Source organism: Pleurodeles waltl, chromosome 1_1 (assembly GCF_031143425.1).
Source record: "Pleurodeles waltl isolate 20211129_DDA chromosome 1_1, aPleWal1.hap1.20221129, whole genome shotgun sequence".
Taxonomy (NCBI): domain Eukaryota; kingdom Metazoa; phylum Chordata; class Amphibia; order Caudata; family Salamandridae; genus Pleurodeles; species Pleurodeles waltl.
Window position 1 is genome coordinate 617,589,995 of NC_090436.1, and position 5,349 is coordinate 617,595,343.

Sequence of the window (5,349 nt, forward strand, 5' to 3'; positions counted from 1 at the left end):
AGTGGTGCAAGCCCACTAGTAGTATTTAATTTACAAATCTTGGGTACATGTAGAACCACTTTACTAGGGTACAGTTGACGGAAATGCATCAGAGATTCCACAACAGATCTGGCTGCTGACAAGCACTGGGTGGTAGGCAGTACGCAGGATTGTTGTAGGACCTGCTGCGTAAAGCAGAGGCAGAGCTAAGGCATGCGCGCAGCTTGAATTGCTGAGATGAGCCGAGATGTGAGACGGTAACAGTGAGGCAGGGCTGGGTGGGGCAGTCCGATATCAGAGATGATGGTGTGCCAGCAAGGTGCCGGGTGTAGCCAGGGAAACACTGTGGCGTGTGGGGCACAAGGTGCAGTGTGGTGCCCAGCTGCCCTGCAGCACATGCCTGCGGTACCAGTCAATGGTTTTCACGCAGGTGTTGGCTATCCCGCAGTGCACGCCTGCGGTGCACTGCGAGTACGAGCTGAGCTCCAACCACACCACACCCTCACCTCCCCGTCTGACCTGCTGATTACTGATTGTTGCTGATTGTTGGTCTGTTGACCTCCCAACCCACGTGCCTCCTGCCTGCCATAGATCACCAACCTGCCCACTCTCCTGCTCACCAGGCTGCCCGCTTCCCCATTTGCCAGCTCCTGCTAGCTCCCACCATTTTTGTTTTAAATTAAAAGAAAATATTTTGGTAATTATCTTTGCATTGAGGCCGCTCACCTCAGTACAGGCCCGATTTTGATACATAAAGAGGCAAGCTGGGATGGTGGTTATTGCCCTCTGGAGTTTCAACTGTCCATGTGTGGTGTGGTGAAAGTCAGGAAGTGTCGAAAAGGGAGTGCGGCTGCTGTAGCATGCAGCCACAGAGTCCCCATGGAAGCAGCCCAGCTAGGTCTGGGTGTGGCTTCTGAGTGATCCTGTCGTGCCCTGCTCACTTACGCCTGTGGGTCCCACCAGCCCTTTTGCTGGATAATCTGCAGAGCCATCTGCAGAGGAGCAGCTGCCAGCCCATACCTGAAAATACATGAAAATATACAAAAATTCCTGAAACTGGTGTTTGAGTGGACTTAATATTGCCTGACGATGCTCTAGTATTGATAGGCCCCCATTTTGAAACCTTATCAATTCGAGGCATATAATTAATATGAGGTCAGGCAGGGTAAGACAGCAAACGGCCCAGAAACATTGGATCCAATAGAAGGCGGAAAAGAGACCCAAGGCAGCTTCAAAAGAAGTTTAGAGCAAGTTTCATCACAGCAAGTCGGACTAGGTGACGCCATTAATATCTCCTCTTCAAGTATTCTTTGGGAACGCAGGCTGCACAGGCAAATTTACCTTCTTAAAAGACCCATCTGTGGTAATTTATGCAAAAACAGAAGGTTTTGAGGGTCTTCCGTCCCCTCTCAGCCCTTTGAAGCTGGCCTCATCTACAGTATGTACGGATCAACACTTAGATCCAGACGCCGCCAAAGGACCAATTAGTAAAAATCTAACTCAAGCAGCCAAACAGCAGGTGAGCACTGTTATGATCAAAGCCATGGTCCACTCCTCAAATATTCAGGAATGACAAGAACTAAGTGATTAACATGTTGACCAGCTGAATGCTGTAACAACTAAGGACATGGACAATATATGTGACTCTCAGGATCCACGACTGTCTAAGGAACTAAATCATCTGGCCACGCTGACCAGGGCTACACCATGGTGCATAACCTTTCAGCACTCTATGCCAAAGCTGTCTCAAAGCCTAAATTTACCACGCTCAAAACAGAAATATGGCAGTTAATGGTGCAGTCACTGTAGGTATTGTTAAAAGTGAGGCAGAGGATATGTGGCTCCATTCAAACTCCATAATAAACAACAAGAACCTACTGCAGACCCTCGAGGTGAAAACCATCAATACAGCGAATATTAATGAAACACGGATCCCTCCTCAAAAACAGAACTCAATCCAACTTCCTCTCTAGGTTGATCAAGTCACCACCGCTTTAGGACCAACAGCTTTTGCCCCATCTCAAGCATCTCAAATGTGGTGCAAATTGACATTGCTGATGCTGCCGATAGAAAGTACAGTCACTCTATTAGTGTGCACCCAAGCATTCATAGTAGTTTACCACCTTTGACTACGCAAACCAGCAGATGCGATGGTAAAATCAAGTCAGGAAACATACCATTGCTATACATTTCCTTCCTAAGCACTCTGAAAGCTTCAACAGCAGCATTGAGCATGCAATCAGATAAGTTGGATCTTCAGATCAACCTTATGAATGTTATGGTGTCTCACATTGCAGGCATTAACACAAGTCTGAATAAGCAAACACACTGCACGTCAAATACTCAGGCTCACATTCAGCAGTTCCAACATTATGCTTCAAGTGTGGACAAACTGAGCGCTCTTCTATCTGTACTAACAAGTATTTTGGAAGAGTTGAAATCTCGTGCCAAGGTAGGGTCCTCATCTGCCCACTCATCCCCGCAAATAGCATAGACCCCTTACTGTACAGCGATATCAGAGGGCAATTACTTGATAAACAATGGGGATCTGACCAGCCCCCGATGATGCTTCTGCCTCAGAGTCAAAGGCTGTCAACAAGGCAGAGCAGCCGGGACCTTGCCTATCACAAGTCAAAACCAAGCTGCAACATAGTAAACTGGAGGTGTCAGTGATCCATTCAGCAAATTTACAGCCAATACACCCCATAACCGTATCCCAGTCTCAGAATACAGAGCCCTGTGGTCCAAGCTGTAACACAAAGGCAGAAGAAACGAGCCAGGAAGGTGAGAAAGTATCCCAGAGAGTCGGAGACAAATGCCAATCACTGCAGTAATTCCTTTCCCATTTTTTCGGTCAAACCAAAGCAACAACATGCTCACTCCACTAGGGCAAGTTCAAAAAGTTGAGAACTCTGAACCTTTGGATCCAATGTTATCAGAAGAAAGTATGGTGCCCTCTGATGGTGCGGCTGTGGCAGTAGCTGCATAGTCTATTAACTGCCCATACGAGGCAGCCCAGTTAGGGGCCAACTTTAACAATTGCTCTTCTAGCCCTCAAACTCTCGTAAGAACAGTAAATGTTGACAACCCTCTTGGGTCACTGTTAAGTAAAGCAATGCTCAAAAATTGTCAACCTATTACAGATAATGCTCTTACTTCCTCGTGGACCCCCTCACCGGTACAAAGTGGGCTGAGTGGTGGTCTTCAGCTAGGATTAAGCAGAGGACAGTACGAAGTTAAGTTGTTGCCTGACGATAAGATCATGGTGAAACATTCTATTGGTCACCCAGATAGGGAATGCAACACCTTACTACACCAAAGCAATATTTTGGACTGCTCAGTGGAAGATAATATCTGTGAAACAAGGCAAATCATCTTGACTCCGCAATATGTACCGCAAGGCCTACAAGATATGTTAAACAGAGGAAACATCCTGAGATTGCTTGTGGAGCTTCCATCACTCCAGCACATTAAATGATCTGATCTTTTATCAGTGAAATTCCTTCCAAGCAGTGGCCCATCAAGTCTGGAGCAAACACTTACTACCTGGAGAACATGGGAGATTCCGTTATTAATTTTGGCTGTAAAGCCACAGTTTGAATCCTGGGGCATAGATCCCTCTAACCCGTCTAAGTGGCAATATCCCTTCCCTCTATTGGCCACTACGATCAGAACAAAAAAGGACACCCAACGCTTTTCAGAGCATTTTTCATTACAGGTTCCTTGAGGGTCAATAGTCTTGGATCCATTGGCTAGGTCCCAATTAATGAGCGAACCCAGGACAAAGTCTAATGCTGGACTAGCTCTTGCTGTGGTATAATCCGTTTCATGCCAAGCTCATGGCTCGGCAGCTACAAGTTTCCAACGTCATGCTCATAGCAGTCACGATTCCACTGAAGAATGGATAGTGTCTAAACTAAATGCTCTATGAAAAAATTGACCTTGTAAAGATGATACGGGAACTCGGGCTCAGGGAACGCTTGTTAATATTCTTTCATGGAATATTGCTGGAGCAAAATACATAATTCAGGATGGTTTCACATTAGCGACACAAGGCAGATAAGAACTGGTTGTGTTGCAAAAAACGTGGCTGATTGCCCCGATCCATCTAGCAGGCTATGTCCTGCATCACTTCAATGCCAAAAAAACTGATAGATTTGGTAGACCCTGTGGAGGCCTGGTGACCTATATATCAACCACACTACGAGTAGCTTCAGAACAATTACCAATTTCTTCTGATGATTTGCAGGCCGTTAAGCTTATTTTTGAGAATGCTTGGCAGGCCAATCCTATCATGCTATTCAATGTCTATGCCCATCCCTGCAAATCAAGAAAGGTTTTAATTTTCAACAAACTACTTCATGAGATATCTGTACTTAGCTTTACTGATCCAAGCTGGGAAATTGTGCTGACTGGTGACTTTAATGCCAACTTAATTTATTCTCCAGACAATGGCGAGCTGTTGGTAGTGGAAAATACCTTAAGGGCTGTTCAGCCTCAGACGAGGTACCTGAGTGAGCAATCGATCGTACTGCTCAGGAGTTGGTGGCGGCACTGGAACACTGGGCAAGAGGGTCCTTAATGGGAGGACAAAGTGTGACATTCCACCTAGGTTTACACGCTACACTTTGTCCTCTGGGTCAATAATTGACCATTCCATTGAGACCCTACGGCTTTTGTCCCAGGTGAGGTTGTTTTAAATCAAGACTACGCTGCAAAGAAATCAGTCCTACCGACATATAGTGCTGGTATGGAATACAACTAGGCAAGCTTTAGTGCCAGTGATTCCAGGTAGACTTGGATCCATCAATCTGAAGCAAATGGTGTGGTCCCTTCACTTCTTGCCAGGTTGGCAGATAAATCAAAAGCAGCACTACAACTCATAATACCTTAGTGCATGACAGCAGTAGATGTCTGGATCACCTTCTCAACAAGATTGATCTCTTTTGGCTTCATGCCTAGGCCAGCATTCGTATGGCTGTCACAGACATCAGTAACTTTATCAGCAAAAACTTTAAGCCTAAGGTTAGAACTGAGGAGACAGCTTAGAAAGGTCAGGAAATCAAATGTCTAACCCTCTAGGTGGAAGACCATAAAGTCCTGAGAAAGAGCTACAAGCACCAAATACGGCAAGAACAGAAGGAGAGGCTTGAGAAATTCTGGGAAAGACTACTCTTTTATCACAAACAATCAAACGTCAGAGCATTCTGGGCAACTGTGAATGATATCGATCGGGAGGCAAGAGTTATTACATACTCTAGTGTCACTGGAAGTCTTCACAAGGCATGAAGATCATATGGCGCAAGCCCTCTACCATCTCAAGGGTAAAGGTGTATCAAACATCCCTCTGCAATTTTAACTAGGCGATAT